At 37.9% G+C, this 21,600-nt stretch overlaps 1 non-coding gene across 1 annotated transcript; it reads right to left on the bottom strand.

Annotated features, from left to right (window-relative positions):
* Window positions 1-21,284: 21,284 nt before the first annotated feature.
* On the bottom strand, window positions 21,285-21,391 carry LOC133792883 (small nucleolar RNA R71). The gene has a single exon (XR_009874354.1). It is a non-coding gene; the product is annotated as a small nucleolar RNA R71 (small nucleolar RNA).
* Window positions 21,392-21,600: the final 209 nt, after the last annotated feature.

Genomic DNA, 21,600 nt, shown 5'->3' on the forward strand with positions numbered 1-21,600 from the left:
TATCTTCCGCATCAGGTTGATCTCTAACCTCCATCTGAGGTTCGTTAACAGGATCGATGGGATCATGAGTGTTGGTATCCTGGGGAGCCATCTTCTTTGTCTGAATGGATTTTGGAGGCATCTTAAAACTGATGAAAGTGTGTTTCTTGATTTTGTACTCTCAACGAAAGCACCAAAATGTTGACCTGTGAAATTGGCCAACGGTCGTATGTATATTATACGACACCTTTTGAACGGAATGAATCTAATATACGATAGAGTATAAATATCTTAAATAAACACACAAAAATTTTATAGTGGTTTAGCCCTGTTCTTTTGAACATTAATAACCTAATCCACTTAGTATTTAGTATTGAATCGCTCGATACACAATTACAAAGATAAACTCAGAGTTTAATCACAAGTTCGTCCAAAATATCGATCCCAAAAAGTCCAGAAAAAGAGTCCTCTGAAACGAAGCCTTGGGTCATTTATTTATAGAACCCAGAGGTTGTTACATGATTAATAAGAGTGGGATCGTGGTTTAGTACACATTCAATTGGAATGAAGATACGTGTCCACTTTCCCATGATTATGAAATCATGGGTCTTCCCGTTGTCTTCTCTGGATCGTGGTCGATAATGCATGATTGAGTCCTTTGAGAAAACGCTAATTCTTGATTGGTCTATGAGACTTAGGTGCTAGGCTCGACAACCCTTTAGAGCTTGGGTGCTAGACCCGTTGCTCCTCTATGTGCTAGGCTTGTGATCTTCTAGGTGCTAGGCTTGTTGATCTGCTGGGTGCTAGGCTTGTTGATCTTAGTTTGAACGAGTGTGAGATTTACCCAGTGAAGTATCTTTGGGAGTGTAGGTCGACCACCCTACGAAGGATAGGGTGGGTCGACCACCCCAAGGGGTTCTTGGGCATGCTTAGGACGACCACCCCTACGGTTTGGGGTCAGGTCGACCACTTCTAGGAGCCAATGCCAGGTCGACCACCCCTAGGGGGGCTGGGGTTTAGGCCAGGTTGACTTTCTATAGGTCATGGACCTATCTTTTTTGCTCATCCATCTTTTTTCAATACTTCGTCGTTTTTTTCCTGATTTGTGATGCCACGTGTTATCCCCAAAAATTGGAGATCAATGACGTGGCAATAAAGGTGACAAGTGGCAGTGCATGGTCAGTAAAAGACATATTAATAGTCAATAAATACATTGACTCATCAGAGTTGTGATAAAGTGACCCGGTAGACTGACGAAGAATTTGGACTGCTTAAAAGATGTCATAACCAAGCCAAGTGCATCCTAGGAGAGCTAAGGAGAGTGCATCCTAGGAGAGCTAAGGAGAGTGCATCCTAGGAGAGCTAAGGAGAGTGCATCCTAGGAGAGCTAAGGAGAGTGCATCCTAGGAGAACTAAGGAGAGTGCATCCTAGGAGATCCCAAGGATGTGGTCCGAGGAGAGCCCAAGAGAGTGGTCCTAGGAGACCCCAAGAGAGTGGTCCTAGGAGACCCCAAGGATGTGGTCCTAGGGGATCCCAAGGGTGTGGTCCGAGGAGAGATATGGCATGCTAGAGGAGAGTGCCATGTTAGAGGAGAGGAGTGCATGTCCTACCACCATGCACTTGTCCGACCCACAAAAACATGTCCTACCACCAGGCACATGTCCGACCAGCACTTGCATGGGTGGTCAGTAGGAGGTGGATCAACTAGCTAGAGGAGGACTAAGTCAAGATTCCCAGAAACAACTTCAACAAGATATGCGGGAATCTCTCATTCTTCCCACAAATGGGGGGTTTGTTACATTTTGAATTTTGAATGTTTTTTGTAATTTAAATGTAATAAGTATAATAAAATATCTCGATTCTAGGGGATACCGTATGTATGACCCTAAGCCTATAAATAGAGGGCTTATGGGATTAGAGAGGGGCTTCTTCTGCTTCTTCTTTCTAGAGAGATAAAATTTGGGTCTGAGTATTCTAGAGAGAGAAAGTGATGATATTTGAAAGGATCCTTGTATTTTTGCAATCTGTACTGAAGAAACTCAGTTGGCTCAGTCCATCTGATCTTGAGTACAGATCTATAATCACAACTCTAAGTGGATTAGGCTATTACCGATTGATCGGGTCTGAACCACTATAAAAATCTTGTGTGTTATTTATTTTTCTTGTTTGAACTGTCTGTGTTAATCATGGGAATGTGGACACGTATCTCCACTCCCAATGATTGTGTACCAAACCACAATCCATAGTCATACAGTTCATGTAACAACCCCTAGGTGCTATAAATAAAGGACCCAGCAGCGGTGGACTTCACATTGGACACCATATGTGGGGGGCCCTACATAGCAAGCAACAGTAACAACGCTCGTGAGCTATATGCAAGGACCCTAAGACATGAGGTAGGGGAGGCTTCCCTGTGTATGGCAGTCGAGGAGCAGTCTCCAAAAAATCTAAGTATGAAAATGAAACTCTCACTTTTACAAAGGATGACGTCAGGCACGTGAGGTACCCCCACAATGACCCTCTGGTCCTTGCCATTCAAATCGCCAGTGCCCGAGTGAAGAGATGCTTGGTGGATACAGGAAGCTCAGATATTATGTACAAATCATCCCTTGAGAAGATGAAGCGCATGGTCAAGGACCTGACACCTTGTTCCCAAGTGATATATGGGTTCACAGGAGAATGCCTAGCACTCGCAGGAACTATCAAACTACCGGTCACTGTGGGGGATACCCCTAGGCACGAGACTGTGATGAAAAAGTTCCTGGTGGTAGATTTATCATGGGCATACAACATAGTGATCGAGAGACCCCTCTTGATGGCATTACACGCTGTAGTGCCTATTTGACATCTGTCTTTGAAGTTCCTCACAAGCGCAGGGCAAGGATGTGTACAGGGTAACCAAAGGGAGGCACGAGAATGCTATAACACATCGGTGGTCAAAGAAAATAAAGGACCATGCTTAAAAAACATGGTGGTTGCCTGTTTCTACGGGAATGAAGGAACCGATGAGGTTGTCAACATGAAAGTTGACGTTGAAGGAAACACTCTATTGGAGTCGGGGGCTCCTTTTAACGAAGATTTGTTATTGTAACAAGTTTCCCAAAGCAAGAGAAATGACATCGATCCTTGCTTTGGGGATGACATCATGGGGGTAGGACCAGTCGAAGATCTTTACGAAGTCCTACTAGATAAGGAGGACTGGACTAGAGTAGTCAAAGTCAGGAAGGAACTAAAGGTGGAATTTAAGGCACGGTTGGTAGAATTTTTTAAGAAGAACTAGGACTTCTTTGCCTGGTCACATAAGGACATGGTTTGAAATTCTTCTTCCATGATAAGACATGTCCTCAATGTGGAAAAAAACTACCCACCGGTCCAACAAAAGAGGAGAATGCTTGATAAAGACTGATCTCAAGTCCTGAAGGAGGAGGTCGAGTGACTCAAGGAAAATCATTTTATAAGGGAGGCCTACTACCCAGACTGGGTATCAAACCCCGTGCTGGTCTCAAAACCAAATGGGAAGTGGAGGACATGATTGGACTTCACAAATATGAAAAATGCCTGCCCCAAAGACTGCTTCCCACTATCCATAATAGACCAACTAGTCGATGCAACAACAGGTCATGAAATACTCTCATTCATGGATGCATATTCTGGGTATAATAATATAAGTATGCTCCCTCGTGATGAGGAACATACCAGCTTCAGGACAGACAAGGGATTGTACTGTTATAAGGTAATTCCATTCGGCATGAAAAACGCAGGAGCCACCTACCAGTGTTTAGTGAATGACATGTTCCGAGACTTGATCGGCAAAAATATGGAGGTATATGTCGATGACATGTTGGTCAAGTCTAAAGAAGTTGGAGGGCATGTTCAAGACTTGGAGGAATGCTTTGCAATACTTAGAAAGTATCGCATGAAGTTAAATCCTCTCAAGTGCTCATTTGGAGTTGGTTCTAGTAAGTTTCTTGGATACATAGTCAATTCACATAGAATCAAGGTTAACCTTGAGAAGAGCAAAGCATTGATCGACATGAAGTCGCCTACCACAATCAATGAAGTGCAAAGCTTAACAGGGAGAGTAGCTTCCCTCGGTAGGTTCATATCAAAGTCTACGGACAATTGTGTCCCCTTGTTTAACTTACTGAGGAGCAACAAGAAGATCCAATGGACAAAGGAATGTGAGAAAGTTTTCCATGCCTTGAAGGAGCATCTCGCTCAACCTCCCATCCTAGCGAAGCCAATAGATGATGACGTGATATTTATCTATTTGGCAATCATCGAGCATGCAACCAGCACTGCTTTGGTGAAAGAAGAGAACATGGTACAACATCTTGTGTACTATATTAGTAAAATACTAGTAGGTGCGGAGTTTAGGTATCCCTCTCTTGAAAATCTAATCCACTGTTTAGTAATTGCCTCTCAGAAGCTGTGTAACGACCCAAAATTACTAATAATGCTTAAGGGCCTTGATTAGTGTGCCAGGAGGGCATAATTGGTATTTATGTGAATTAATGATAAAATTCATGATTATGTGGCATGCAAGATTATATGACTATATGGATATGATTAAATGCATGTTTATGAGTATTAGATAAGCATGTGGGCCGTGTTTCGCTTGTAAGGGCATATTTGTAATTTTGTCTAGTTGTGGGCATAAATGTAATTATATGTGATAAACTATTGAGAACACATTATTATGTGGATATATTTGCAGCATATAACTCGAGATGATCCTAGCAAGCGGATTGGTGAAATAGTCACGGTGGGGATTTATACCCGGCTTGGGGGAGCTTGGGGGGGTATTTTTGGGAATTTTGAAAATATATTGGGGATTATTAGACATTGGGAAAAAAATGATACTTAATTGGATGACGGGATATAATTGGCAAATATTAGGAATATTGGAAGAATTAGCGGGAATTGGGAGTAAAATGACCCTTTTACCCCTAGGGGCCATTTGAGGATTAGAAAACCATGGAGGGTAAAGTAGTCATTTCATAGTAAGGCTATGTTCTGAACTAATTGGAATAAAGCAGAAAGAGGTAGAACTTCCCTGCTCTTTCTCTCACACATACACTTCTCTCTCACCCTCTTCTCTTATACGATTTCTTCCTCTTTTCTCTTGAGGTAGAAGTCTTGAGGAAACTGAAGTAATCATACAGGAAGTTCAGCTGGGATCTTAGGAGGGTTCTACTCATGAATTGAAGGATGCGGCTGAGGATTTAACAGCTATTAGAGGTAACCTTTAATCACTGAACTTGTTGAAGGTTTTTGATTGATTAGGGAAGAGTTAGACTGGTTTTGAGGGATGAATTGTTGTTGACTTGGAGCAGTAGTTTCAGTATAATTGCTAGGATTTTGTGCTCAAAATTTATGGTTTAGAGATTCAAACTGGTAGCTAAGTTTAATTGAGATTGGGTGGTTATTGGTAGAAAATTATGGGTGAGAGCTTAGAAGTAATTGGCTGGGAAAAAGAAAAGAAAACCCAGAATTTTCTGGGTCGAAGGGGGAGCGTCGCGACCTGGACAGGGGGCGCCGCGGTGTGTGTGGCCCTTCTAGCCTAGGATGCACTCTGACTTGGGGGCGTGCTGCGATTTCCCTGGCCAAGTTGCGACCGCCTCCCCTTTGGCTTGGAAGTAATTGAAGTGTTATCAGGGCTCGGGGGTTCGAACCTAGGGTCTCGGGACAATTTATGTTACCCGGTTTAGTAGAAATTGAGATTCTGGAGGCTAGATTTTGTTCCCTAAGTATTTTATTCCTGGTTTGAAATTGATGGATATCAATGGCCTTGTGACTAGGTTTATCACCAAGGTTTGAGGCTAAGGACCATGCTCAGAATCAGTTCACCCTCTCCGCTCGGAATTGAAGGTAAGAAAACTACACCCGGTTATGTGGTTATGTTGGGACTAAGAGTTCCCTATACTTGTATGCAATGTTGTATGATGGTATTATGCCATGTGGACATGAGATAAACGGCCTAAGAGTGTCAGAATTAATATTGGCGCACAGGACGTGGCTTGGCCACTGGTAACTGAGGTTAATTAAATAATTACTGAGCTTGGCCTAAGTGAGCCAAAGTCAGTGGGTTAAATGCTGGGCTCGGCCTAAGTGAACCGAAGACAGTGGGTTTAATAGAGGGGGCGGTCTAAGGGCGTCGACCCTGTATATTGTATGCTATGTTTACTGTTGTTAATCTGATGATTATGGCATGTTGAATACTTGGATATAAGATTATTGATTTTTCAATTGTTATCGCTGATTATGTGAATGCTATGGACTGCAAAATATTTGGTTATGTTTTATGAATTATTTTGTTGTCGATATTGTTCATGCTATGATATTATGGTTTTCTTGCTGGGCCTCGCCTCACGGGTGCTACGTGGTGCAGGTAAAGGCAAGGGTAAGATGGATCAATAATGGGTTGGAGAGCTCTGGGGGCGAGGTGTACATTGTCAGCTTTTCTCCTGCCACGGTCAAGGGATTGTACAGGGACGGAAACCTAAAATGTGTATTTTTCCATTAGAGTGGCCTTGATTATTCATAACTTTTGGAAATTTTGTAAATGTGTCCTTTAAACCCTGTTTTGGGATCCCATGTGCAAAATGTTTATCTTATTGAAAAATTTATGTTTATGACCTAAATCTTTTAAACCTAACTTGTTTATGACTTTAGGATCAAATTTTCATTCAAATGACTTGATTAGCAAGTCTTGCACTATTTTAAACACACAGTGTAACGATATTGGTTATCCAGGGTGTTACAAGCTGTGTCAATACTTCCAAGCTCACTCAATCCGACTCTTAGCCAATCAACCGCTACGACAAGTTCTTCAGAAGCCAGAGACCGCGGGACAGTTACTCAAATGGGCGGTGGAGTTAGGACAGTTTGATATCACTTATCATCCGAGGATGGAGATAAATTGCAAGCATTGGCGAACTTCATAGCCAAGGGCAGCAACCTTGAAGACCCTTCCTACTAATTGAATAATGGAGATACCGATAAGGAAGAAGATACTCCCGTATGGAAGCTATATGTTGATGGGGCATCCAATGAACATAACTCAGGCGTAGGAATCATACTGATCACTCCAGAGAATCATCGAATCCACTGCGCTCTCTGATTTGGATTCAGTGCTTCAAATAGTGAGGCTGAGTATGAGGCATTTCTAGCAGGATTACGCTTATCTCGGGTTGTGCATGCACAATCCCTAGAGATAGTTTAGCGATTCCCAACTAGTAGTGTACCAGGTACTGGGGGGTATCAAACGAAGGGACTTAGGATGGTGCAATACATGAACAAGGGGAAGGACTTGTTGGCATAGTTCAAGAGATACTCGATTACACAAGTCGCGAGGGAGCAGAATTGTAGCGACCCGAATTTGCTAATCGGGGTTAGGGCCTTGATTAGTGTGCCAGGAGGGCAATAAATGATTTAATATACTTAAATGTGGATTTATGTGAATATATATGATAATGATGCATGTTTAGTTGAGTTAAATGTGCATGTGGGCCCTGTCTAGATATTAGGGTTATAAATGTGATAAGTGCGATATATATGTGTTATGTCTATGCAGCACGATCCGAGATAGTCCTGGGGAGCGGATAGCCAGAAAGTCACAACAGGGTTGAGATTCGGACTCGGGGCGAGTCGAGGGGTAATTTGGGTACTAGGTGTGTTATGGGGTTATCGTGACATGAAAATAAATATTTGGAGATATATTTGAGGATAGAATGTCTAGGAGGGAATATTGGGGAAATTGACAATTTTGCCCTCGGGGACGTTTTGGTACCCTGAGCCTTGAGGTAACCACATAAACATAAGTTGAATAAGACAAACATTAGAACTATACAGAACACTTAAGGAACCGACTCACTCTTTCTCTCTAAGCAAGTGGATATCTCCTCTTTGGAAGCCTAGGGAGAACTTGGAGGAATTAGCTAGAAGCAAGAAGGATTTCAGCTGAGAAATCTTGGGAGCTAGGAGCTTGGGGATTAAGGATCAACTTCAGAGATTGAATTCAGCATGGTAAGCTCTAATTATGGGGATTATGTTGAGAATTGTTGCTGGTTGGTTAGGGTATGCATGTTAGTTAAGCTTGATCTGTGTTTGGGTATTTTAGTTGGGTTTTGGAGCAGATTTTGATGTTGATATTGAGCTGGAATATATGTGTTAATTATCTGGGTTTGATAGATGAGTTTTGGGTGAGTTAGCTTGAGGAAAATGCAGGAAAGAAGGTAAAAATTCTGGGTTTGGAGGTGAGGGCCTTGGCCCTAGGATGGGCGCGCCGCGGCCCGTGTACGTGCGCGGCCGAGTGTGGCCGAGGAGTTCATGCGCGTCGCGGTGCTTGATGCGCGCGCCACGGCCTGTGTGTGTTGCAGGGGTGTGCTAGCCTCTGTTTTGAGGTTAGCCGCAGCTCTTGAGGGTGGGGTCGCGGCTCTTAGTGCCGGTTATGTTTTTTAAGGGGTGTTTAGGCTTGGGAATTCAATGGTTAAGGCTCGGGATGGATTTTATCACCCGGATTGATAGAATTCAAGATCCCAGAGGTTAGGGTTATTGCTCGAAGTTATTTATTGGATTAGAACTTGATGGATGGATATTGTTAATGTGTTGTGACTAGGGTTTCAGCGAGGCTCAAGTTAGAGGTCTGTGCTCGGGGCATCGGTGCTCGGAAAGCTCGGGACTCAGGTAAGAAAACCCTTGTTCCCATAGAGCTTATGTGTAGGGCTGAGCCCAATGTGTTTGAATAGAATTGGTATGTATGGTCGAGCCCAATATGTTAGAACTGTGGGGTGTAGCCCTTTAACTGAATATGCTAGAAATATGTACGTGTTTGTTGTGCTATGTATGTTATCATGTGAATGTTCGGCAAGAGCCGGGAACGGTGTAGGCCGAGAACGGCGAAGGGCCGGGAACGGCATTGGGCACGTTGAGTGCAAGGCCGAGAACGGCAAGGGGTCGGGAGCAGCGTTGAGCACGTGGAGTGTGAGTTGCCAGTGCGAGTCCCTAAAAGGATACCTAAGATATCCTCACGGCGTGGTCCGCGAACCCAGGGCTTGGTAAATGCCTGGGACGGCAAGGCCTGGTTATATGCATGTTATATGTGTTGCATATGTTATCTGTTTGTGGGTTTTCTTGCTGGGCTTCGGCTCACAGATGCTCTATGGTGCAGGTAAGGGTAAAGAGAAGGTCAGCCAACCATGAGTATAGCAAGCGTGAGGCGGCGTGTACATGTTGGGCCAGCCTGGCTGCCACAGCCAGTGGATTTTGGGATATGTTTGTAAATAAACCTAGATTTTGTCGTTTAGTTGACTTGGTTCGGTTTATGTATTGTAAATGTTTCTATATTGTATTTTGGGATCCCAAGTGTAAAACTTTTATGATTTTCTATGGAAATTGTCATTTCCAAAGTTTTTCCTCTGTTTATGGCTTAATTACACTATTTGACCTAAAACCTCGATTAGCGAGTTGAAAGCACGTTTTCAAACTCACTTAGTAACGGCTATAAGGAGGCAGGGCATTACAAGAATGCCAATGTTGAGGCCTTAGCCAAGCTTGCCAGTGCCAAAGATGGTGACACCTTGAATGTCGTTCCCATCGAATACTTGGTGAAGATAAGCATAACCGAGCAGGAGGCACTACCTGTTGAGTTAGGAGATTCATGGATGACCCCTATTATTAACTATCTCAAGCAAAGCTAGTACCAATGATCAGAACAAAGAAAGGAGTTTGGTGATACAAGCTGCACGATATATGATAGTCGTAGGGGTCTTGTACCGACGAGGGTACTCCCTACCACTGCTAAGGTGCGTTACACCAGACCAGCCGAATCTGTTAATGATTGAGGTATGCGAGGGGTTTTTTGGAGAACACACTGGGGGGAAGAGCCTATTAAAGAAAATCTTAAGGCAAGGGTACTTCTGACCGACGATGAACGAAGACTCAATGGAGTATGTCTGAAGATGACACAAGTGTCATATGTTCTCCAAGATACCCCGGGTGACACCTAATGAATTAGCACAAATGCAAAGCCCTTGGCCCATCGCCATATGGGGAATCAGCCTGATTGGGAACCTACCCACAGGAAGGGGAGGAGTCCAATTTCCTATTGTAGTCGTAGACTACTTCACCAAATGGACTCAAGCAGAACCTCTTGCCACCATCACCTCGAAGAAAGTCTTAAACTTTGTGGTGAAGAATATCATATGTTGATTCGGTCTACTGAAGAAGATAGTCTAGGATAATAGGACTCAATTCAACAATGATATGTGTTAGGAACGAGTTTCCTAATACGCAGCGGAAAGGTGGTGGGTTGGCCCAGTGTACAACAAAATTTTTATAGCATATTTAAACTACTTTTAAATATGAGGATCCATTAATATACTTATATTAATCATAAACAAGAAAAGAATAGAAAACATACCACTTGATGCCTATCAAATGTCCTTGCTATCTTTTAGTAATTTGAATGAACTTCCTATCAAAGCTGCTCCCAAGTACTCACACCAAGATCTTTCACAAGGTTCTCAGCACCTCAAGAAGTGTGTGGGCACTTAGAGAATAAATGATAGTTAATTTCTTATTCTACTTGATGTACTCAACACATGAGATCAAGAGAATAAGCCTGAGATTGGTTCTTTATCTTTTACAGGGAGAGATAGAAAAGTATCAATCTTTTCTTTTTAGAGCAAATAATAGAGACTCTTCTTATTTTCTGATAAGTCTAACTTAAATATAAAATATTTCAATTTAAAAAAAATAAATTTGTAACCAATTTACAATTTATCTTTTAATTAATTAATTATCTCATTAATGAAAATATCCAAAAACTCACTTTTGAATTTTTCCATTAATTAATCAAATAAATAAAACTGAAAAATCTACCCCTGAAAAACTGTGTAGTACACGCCACACACAGTCCATGGACTTTGTGTGTCATGTACCACCCTATATTTTAGGGATATTTAATATTTCCATAATTATTTAATTATGTATTAAAACTACATTTTTAGATAAAAATCCAACAACCTGATAATTAATTCAAATTTTAATTAATTATCTTTTTAACAAATTATCAAATATAATTAATTATTTTAATAAATATCAATCTTTTAAATTCAAATCTAATTTGAACTTATCAGATTATTATCTCCCACCCAAATAAAGATATTTAATTTATTCTACCAATTAATTAAAACTAATTTAAATTAAATAATAATTTCGAAATTAAATATTTAATTTTTTATAATTTCAAAAATTATAATTAATTAATTATTTAATATAATTTCGAAAATAAATTTAATTATTTAATATAATTTCAAAAATTACATAATAATTAAATGTTAATTACAACTAATTTGTAATTAATTAATTAATCATTATTATCACATAATTGTATATTTGGCCCGTAGAACAAATATTTTCTTAAATATGTCTTTCAACCATTTTTCTCTTTATATCAACTCTTGCCTTAAATAGTATTGATAGAGCCGCTGTGGCGACCTATGGATCTATAAATTTTTCAACTAACAATAAAATTTCTAAATAAAACTACCCTCCAATTCCTCCAGCTTTACTTGCTATCGAAATCCTCATCAGTCTCTTCCTCCTTTTCAGGGTTCTAATTCTGCAAAAGGAAAAACAAAGAAAAATATATTAGTGGCATATATTTTTGAATCTACCATCCAAAAATTTGAATATTCTATTCATAGTATTTGAATCTATTATTCAAAGTTGAAAAAATATATGTAAATCTTATTTACCTTTTTTGTTTGATACAAACGATGACACTCAGCAAAGACTTCCTTTATCATTGCTTGCCACATCTCATGGGTTGAGTCATAGTGTATATATTTTTCCTTTGTTTCACTAGGCATGATTGAAAGCATGCAATAATGTGCCAACCGATCGGATTTCATCCAATTTGCATATTTTTCTTCTGCTTCATAGCTAGTAGCCAAAGGTGGTTCTGTTGGAGGTTTGTTACAGACGGTTGACATCAATTTCTTATAAGAAAAAATGGTCAAAATGCCTCAAAACCAGTGTCGCTTGTTTTCAGGTTCAAAAACCAAAGATTTGAGAAAGACATCTGTGTGTGATTCACCAATAAACATTTTTGCTAGGAATAAACAAATAAACAAAAATGAATTTATGCATATAATAAATATCAGTTATTTTTGGAATAGTAAACATGATGCATGAATGCAACAATTATAGAACACATAAAAAAACAATTACTAATTCCATGATTAATTAATTTGAACATTAACGGATCAGTCTTAGGGTAGGTTAAACTAATTCCAAATTAATTTTGAGACAAGTTCTCAAATTTATAAGTGAAAACTTAAATCAATATTTCTCTTTTGACTTATAAACAACTGGTTGTTTTTGTCAAGAATACACTAGTCCGCTCGAAAATCTAATGTACCTTGTGATTGTAACCCATTATTTTAGATCAATGACTTAACTCAAGAGTGTGCCTTATGGTCAATTAAACTTGAAATACATCATTAAATCCTATTCTTGAAAAAAAAAATTGCCTTCAGAATAACAAAGTCGGAAGCCTTCCTTAGGGCGACACAAGCAATGGTGCCGCGAGACCCTCTCCATGCTACCTCGGTGCCAACTAATAATGGAGACCATGAGACTTATTGTCATAACTCCCTCTCCCACTCACTATTTTAAGATATGTGTTTTCTCAAAACATCCTATGCTTTTTAATTAGTTTGTAAAAATAAAGTGATCTATTTTTACTAAATGATATTCTAATAATTACTAATCAAATTAAGCAAAATTAAAATTATAGAACTATACCCTAATTAATTCAATTTTAATTTTCTATAATTACTAGGAATATCATTTATTATTTAATAAAATAATTTTATTAAATACTTGAAATTAAGCAACTATTAAAATCTATTTCCGCTCTTGAACTAGTTAAAACTAGATTTGTTATTATATGGTTCATCACATAAAGCATATAATCACAAAGGACAATCCTAAGGCATGTTTCTACTCATATGAGATGCATGCATAATTTTAAATACTGTGTGGGTAATATATATGGCATGTAAAAAATGCATGATAAAGTATTAAACAATTTAATCACATTCGAACATTTAAATAAATAAATAAATGTGGGTCGAGTGTCTTGGGTATTTCTAGAAAAATTACAACACTTGCAAAACATACACAAAAATGTAAGAGACTAAATAAAACCTAAAGAGATCTCTATCTTCAACTTTGGGCCTTCACAAGCAATCTTGATCCATTAAGCCATTTATCCATTTAATTTTGAATAAAAATAACTTTTAATTATCTTAAACAAATTTTAAGAATAATTAACTTTTGCTTTAATGCCCAATAAGTTATTAGGTCCAGTTTTGAATTTGGGCTCAAACAATTAATTCAAAATAAAATAATTTTTTATTATGGGCTAAAATTAATTAGGCCAATAATTTAAATGGAGAACTTAGATGCAAGTCCTAGGGTATAGAAACCCTAGGGGCGGCTGCATGAGGCTTGGCATGGGGTAGGACGCAAGCGCCTATTGGAAGGTGCGACTACAGCTGGTGGCTCGGCATGGGCACGCAGGGCAGGCAGACGCAAGGGTGCGGGTGCGCGCGACAGCAACAGGCGCAGGGGTGTGGGCACACGCGGCAGCAGCAGGGTGCGTGCAATAGCCTTTGGCTTGGGTTTCAGGGCGCGGAGTCCGGGGCTTGGGCCTTACATAATTTTTTTAATAATTTAATGCAGAAAATTAAATTAAAAATAATTCTTATGCCCCATTATAGCATACATTTTTCATCTAGAAATTTAAGAACAATTCCTAAACCAAAAACACCATATAATTAACGACCCTTAAAAATAAACTTTAAACATACATACAACCATCCATTCACATATATTACAATAACATAACAATGCATATTACGCCCACACAGTAATTAATGTATGCAGAGATTAATGACCGCTCTGGTACCAATTGTTAGGAACGAGTTTCCTAATACGCAGCGGAAAGGTGGTGGGTTGGCCCAGTGTACAACAACAATTTTGTAACATATTTAAACTACTTTTAAATATGTGGATCCATTAATATACTTACATTAATCATAAACAAGAAAATAATAGAATACATACATCTTGATGCCTATCAAGTGTCATTGCTATCTTTTCATCATTTGAACGAACTTCTTATCCAAGCTGCTCCCAAGTACTCACACCAAGATCTTCCACAAGATTCTCTACACCTCAAGAAGTTTGTGGGCACTTAGAGAATAAATGATAGTTAATTTCTGATTCTACTTGATGTACTCAACACATGAGATCAAGAGAATAGGTCTAAGATTGGTTCTTTATCTTTTTCAAGGAGAGATTGAAAAGTATCGTTCTTTTCTTTTAGAGCGAATAATAGAGACTCTTCTTATTTTATGATAAGCCTAACTTAAATAGAAAATATTTCAAATTTAAAAAATAAATTTGTAACTAATTTACAATTTATCTTTTAATTAATTAATTATCTCATTAATGAAAATATCCAAAAACTAACTTTTGAATTTTTCATTAATTAATTAATCAAATAAATAAAACTGAAAAATCTATCCCTCGAAAACTGTGTAGTACACGCCACGCACAGTCCATGAACTGTGTGTGTCGTGTTCCACCCTAAATTTTAGGGATATTTGATTTTTTCAAAATTATTTAATTATTTATTCAAACTAACTTATCAGATAAAAATCCAACAACCTAATAATTAATTCAAATTTTAATTAATTATCTTTTTAACAAATTATCAAATATAATTAATTATTTTAATAAATATCAATCTTTTAAATTCAAATCTATTTTGAACTTATCAGATTATTATCTCCCACTCAAATAAAGATATTTAATTAATTCTACTAATTAATTAAAACCAATTTAAATTGAATAATAATTTTGAAATTAAATATTTAATTTTTTTTAATTTCAAAATTATAATTAATTAATTATTTAATATAATTTCAAAAATAAATTTAATTATTTAATATAATTTGGAAAATTAGATAATAACTAAATGTTAATTAATTTTGTTAATTACAACTAATTTGTAAATAATTAATTATTCATTATTATCACATAATTGCATATTTGGCCCAAAGAACAAATTTTTTCTTAAATATGTCTTTCAACCATTTTTCTCTTTATATCAACTCTTGCCTTGAATAGTGTTGATAGAGCCGCTGTGGGGACCTATGAACCTATAATTCCAAGATCCAATAAATATGAGATTATTAATTGAACTCATTAATTAAATAATCTTAATTTATTAATCTCATGATTACACCACTATAAATATGAGACTGTACTCTTGTAATTATAGACATTTCATTTACTGAGTACTTTATAAAATAAAGTGTCCATTGATATAATCATTACATACAAATTAACCCTCTAATAATGGTTCATAATTAATCGGAAATAAACTTACCATTTTATCATTTTAATTATATCTTGTTTCCTTAAGTATCATTGACTTTGCTAGTGAAGGTTAATTCATAACTAAATTATGAATTTGAGCTCAATAACCTTTCAGTCCCAAAAGTCAACCCGTAAGGGAACCATTATTCAATCTCTTATGAGAAATTATAGATTTCATATATGTATACTATGTTCCTAGTCATTTACATTAATGAGTTTCCAAAACAAAAGTTTCTAGCCTGATCATTTTGGCAGACCCTAACGAGTGAATCAAAGAACTCATATAAGATAAACAGGAGATCATAGTAACTTCTGGATTAAGAACTATTTGTACATGATCATCTTATGATATATTTAATTAATACTTCGAAACGGTATTTATCTAGGTATTAATAAACATATCTGATCCAGTTCTATATATTCTCTAATGTATAAAGTACCTCCGCTAAAGTGTCCTACTACACTAGTAATCCAGATCTAGATCACATGTATTCATAATACTAGTGGACCGTACTTGCAGTAATTAATCTAAAGATTCCTTAATTTTCTTCTACAGTGGACCATTCATGTTCATTTATCTCAAACACAATCCTCCTGTACCAATACGTGTTTGAGATCTCATATATGAACTTAGGAATTTTTCTGATACTTACATAATATTATCACATAATAATATAGTCCAAAAAATATATGCATAACAAATTCAATTTATCTATTTATTTCTCAAAACAATGTCTACTACATATGCTTTCAGGGCACAATTCCCAACAATATGTTCATCGGCTTTTGTACAACGCATCGAATCACAAAGATCTTTTCCTCGGTAACACACCCCAAGCCAATGGTCAAGTAGTAGCAGTGAAAAAGTCTATCATAGACAATCTAAAGAAACACCTTGAGCATGCCAAAGGAGACTGGCTAGAAATACTTCCAGAGGTCCCATGGTCACATCGAACAACAACATACCATGCACCATTCTCTTTATCGTTTGGGTATGAAGCCATGTTTTCAGTTGAACTCACTCCTCCATCGCATAGATGAGAGACATATGATCAACAGAGGAACCATCTTCTAATAGAAGTATCGCTCAATTTAATCGAAGGAAGACGAGAAAAGGCAAGTCTTAGAGTTGCAGCACACCAGCGAAAAGTGGCAAGATACTTCAACTCCAGAGTGAAAGATAAAAAATTCCAAGTTGGAGACTTAGTACTCAGGAGGGTGTTCCTAAACACTAAGGACATTGCAATAGTGGTACTAGGACCTAATTGGGAAGGGCCATACGTTGTGGGGGAGGTGATCCCACCAGGGACATACAAGATAGCTCGACTGAATAGAGAACTAATAAAAAACTACTTGAATGGCGAACACCTTCGCCAGTACTATCAGTGCAGCCGTTTAGCGGCGACACAAATTTTAATTTGCAAATGTATTATTTTTTAATTATTTATGTAACAGCCATTGTGCTTGCAATGAATGAATGAATTTAATTTCTTAAGTTTTGCTTAATTCTTTAAATTTCTTTCAATGAGGGATGGTGCTTTCATTTTAGACCTATCAACCCCATCAGATCATGTTCGATTCTGGTCCTTGAGGGACCTATCGACCCATAAGATCCAAATAAGAGACTGGTCCAAGGACTTGTCCCCATTATGGATCATGTTCGATCTTGGTTCTTGAGGAGCCTATCGACCCATACAATCCAAAAGAGGGATTGGTCCTAGGACCTTGTCGCTAAATTATTTGATCATGTTTGATCCTAGTTCTTGAGGAACTTATCAACCCATTCGATCAGCAAGATAGATCGGTCCTGGGGCCTTGTTGCGAAATTATTTGATTATGTTTGATCCTGGTTCTTGAGGAACCTATCGACCCATACGATCAACAAGATAGACCAGTCCTGGGACCTTGTCGCCAAGTTATTTAATCATGTTCGATTCTAGTTCTTGAGGAACCTATCGACCCATACAATCAACAAAAGAGACTGGTCTGAGGACCAGTCGCCATTATTTTATCATGTTTGATCATGGTGATCAACAAAAGAGGTTGGTCTGAGGACCAGCTGCCATTATTTGATCATTATTGATCCTGATTATTGAGGAACTTATCAACCTATGCGATAAAAAAAAAAGACTGGTTTGAAGACTAGTCGCCATCATCGGATCATAATCGAATCTGGTCCTTGAGGGACCGATCGATAATTTGATCTAAGACTCGTTACAGGCTTGATTAGCCCATCAAGACTCGTTTGGTCCAACTTAGACACTTCTATCTACAATCATTATAACGAGTACACGAGAGATTAGGTGGATCGTGATCGACACTTGCTACACAATCTGCATCTGTGTATAGGTATCATTAATACTAAGTATGAAACCATCACCCGACTACCAATAAGGAACAAGCATTTTCTATTGGGTGAAAATGTCAGTGCTATGTGTCTAAATGCTCAAAGCAAGGCATGGTCAAGTATCAAGTGACCAAGACTTTTAAACCCATGATAACATGGGGGGCATATAGTACATACCGATCGAGGTATACACAAGCAATGAGGACGAGATCCTAAGTACTAAGCAAGCTCAAGTTTTTCTAGGAAATTTGTTCAACATGTGTTCCGAAAGCGCAAAAAAGAAAAACAAAAAAGAAAATGGTCGGGAGACTCCTAGCCATGTCTCTTATAGGGTGGTTGGCCAGACCATTAACCCTATATAGTGGTCGGCCTATCACCCATGGGGTGGTCAATCTGATTGTTTTGTTTGTGGTACTTGGTGAAGTATCGTACTAGTCACATTACCATGGTTGTTAGCATGGAAAACGTAAAGGAGTAAGGTTAGTATGGCACGTGAAATACATGTGTTTAGAGTATACGGATACCTTAAGCAATGAGGGTTGTGAGTTTACATAATTAGTAAGCATTGGAAATAAAAAATTTCAATCGATACGTTGAGTACTCATAACAAAAAAGCATAATGGCATAAAATGTCGTAAAAACTGTCAAGTACAAGGTGCCCCACCAGTGGCACAAAAGGAAAGACAAAGAATAGAAGACCAAGAGAATACTAACTATGGCCAGGAGTATCATCTGAAAGACCACCCAGAGCCTCGACAGCCTCAAAAGCTAGACAATTCGTAAGCTCATTCGCTCGCGTCTTCTCGAGGAGGAAATCCAAGTTCATATTTTTGTTGGACTTTTAGATCAAGTAGAAGCAAGAGAAGGCAGTCAGTGAATACTCCTCTTGTGCCTTGTTTCAGACAGCCTTGACCTCTTGCTCCTTTTTGACAAGAGCATCCTTCCATAGTTGGTCCATTTCAGCAATCAACTTCTCTTTCTCAGCTTCAGATTGTTTAAGCTGATCGAAAAATTTCCCCTCCACCTAGGTTACCCTGAGGGTCAACTTGGTCACTTCCTGCAATTTGAGCTCAATGGTACTGCAGAGAGTGCTGATCTCCTCATCTTTCAAAGCAATGTCCGCATCCCTAGAGCCAAGATCTCCTCTAAGGTCTAGTACCTCCTGGCAGACAGCTTCAAACTCGAGAGCGAAGGTTGGAAAATGTAGAGGTATACTCCACAGACCTATCACGGACATGGGAGACCAACATCATCGCTTGAAAAAAAACATACAAGTTCTAGATAACATTAACACATAAGCTAACCAGAAAAAAGAAGACTTTAGGGGACTTACACTCTAAATGTCAAGAAGTGACTTCGTGAGGATGGAGCTCAATTCGTCATTCTTAATCCCATTAAAGGTCATTTTTGTCTGCTCTAAATTGGACACTTGGTCCATAATGGCACCTAAATTCCGTATGGCAGACTGGTGTGGCTCAGATAGGGGAGCAGGCGCAGAGGAGGAGGCACCCTAATCAGTGATATGATAAATGAGTTTTAGGCTCATTTATGGTCTAGCTTTCAGGTTGGTTTTCGTTAGTTAGGGTTATCTTATTGCAGAATTATGCCCGTTTGTTCATTTTTTAGGTTTTCCATGATAAGTTGGTGAAAAGAGTGGAATGAAGTGAAAGTGGAAGAAAACGGAGTTAATTTGGAGAAAATCGTGTTTTTCGGGAGCAATATGTTCGCTTTTTGATACTATCAATAGCGCTATCAAAGTGGCGCCACAACACTAGGAAGGATATGATGGAGCCTGTTGAATCTGTAAGTAGCGCCCCAGCGCTACAACGCTCTCAAGACCAGCAGAGCAGCGCCCCAGCGCTACATCAAGGGCGCTACAGCACTAGTGAAACAGTTTTTAGTGCATAGTTTGGTCTGACTATAGCGCTACAGGGCTCAATACATAGTGCCACGGCGCTATAAACGAGTTTTTCAGATTTTTAGCCACTTTTTTAAGGGAAAAACGGTCTTTTCACTTGGGAACCTTGGAAATCTATTTAAGGAACATTACTCTGCGATTTTTGATAAGCAGTTTTAGTTTGAAAACCCCTAGATTTAGAAAAGACTGTTGTAATTAGTTTTCTTTACATCTGAATTCTTTAGGTTATTTTTTATGAATAATTATTTGATGTTTATTTTCATCATGTTATCTATGAACTAGTTTATTTTATCTAGGGATTAATGTAGTCACTGAGATTTCTATTTAATTTTATTATGATATTCTATTGATACTTCTTCTGTATTCTAATTTATATGATGTTTGTTTAATGCTGGCAAATACTTGAACACTATTTACTTGATTTAATGGTTTTGATTCAAAATTCAAAAGATGAGAATTGAATATGGTATCATTATATAGACATATGTTACATATTGAACAACAGTACCTGTATGACTTGTGTAGCAACTAGGGTTCTTTGCTTAATGCCTTGTATATGTTCAAGTTTATCACAGAAATGTAGAAAACCTTCATATAGACTGAGATCTTATATCTTGAAAAAGAATAGGAGTCAATTATATTAACCTGCTATTAGAATAGGAAGAAAATATTTAGAATTGATTAGTAAAATTAATAGAATGAAAAGTTGATGAAATTAATTCCTAGGTTTTTTTAGTATTGATTTTTAATTAGTTGATTCATTATTTTGTTTACAGTTATTTACATTATGTTCATAATTTAGAGTATTCATTTTAATTTTAATTATTCATTTAAGTTTAAATTCACCAAATAGAAAGTTAAAGAACAATTAGTGGTATTTGGAAAACAATCTTCGTGGGATCGATACTCTACTTATCATATATTACTTGAATTGACCACGTATACTTGCGTGCTAATTTTCACAGATCGAGTTTTTGGCGCTATTGCCGGGGACTTAATTTTCAATATCACAGTTAATTGTTGTTTATTCTAGTTTGGTTGTTTTATTTTATTTTTGTTTAACATTTATTTGGATCTAGGTTCTATTGTGTTTCAGGAATTGTTGGTATATGCGAAGAAAAATACAAAAGGAGATTATACCAATAGATCTAGAAATTGAAAAAACACGTAGACAGAACCAAAAAATAGAGAGGAGATTGGAGTTTACCATGGCGGACAATTTGGGAACAAGGACCAAGAACTTTGAGAGACTATGTACTTCCTACTGTTACAGGAGTGCATTCATGGATCGGACCTCCAACCATACTGCAAATAATTTTGAGATTAAACCAGCAATTCTTCAAATGGTCCAATCAACTGTTTAGTTTGGAGGTATGCCAATGTAGGATTCCAATTTACACATAGCTACGTTCAAGATGAATGGGGAGAGCGATGATGCTATAAGATTGAGGCTATTCCCATTTTCACTGAGGGATAGGGCGAAGAGTTGGTTGATATCCTTACAGGCGAATTCTATCACTACATGGGAGGAGTTAGCTCAGAAGTTCCTTGCCAAGTTCTTTCCTCCAACGAAGGCTGTAAAACTAAGGGGAGGCATCAATAATTTTTATCAGATGGAAGGGGAGTCACTGTATGATTCTTGGGAGAAATTTAAGGAGTTTTTAAGGAAGTGTCAACATCATGGTATAGAAAAGTGGATGTTGGTGCATAATTTTTACAATGGGTTGAATGGAACAACTAGAACAATTATAGATGCTGCGGCGGGAGGTGCTTTTATGAGTAAGAGTGCTAATGAGGCATATGAGCTATTAGAAGAGATGGTGATGAATAATTATCAATGGCCAACTAAAAGGGGACAACCAAAGAAAGTGGCTGGAATGATGGAATTGGATGCTA

The sequence above is a fragment of the Humulus lupulus genome, chromosome 7 (assembly GCF_963169125.1).
Source record: "Humulus lupulus chromosome 7, drHumLupu1.1, whole genome shotgun sequence".
In the NCBI taxonomy this organism is placed as follows: domain Eukaryota; kingdom Viridiplantae; phylum Streptophyta; class Magnoliopsida; order Rosales; family Cannabaceae; genus Humulus; species Humulus lupulus.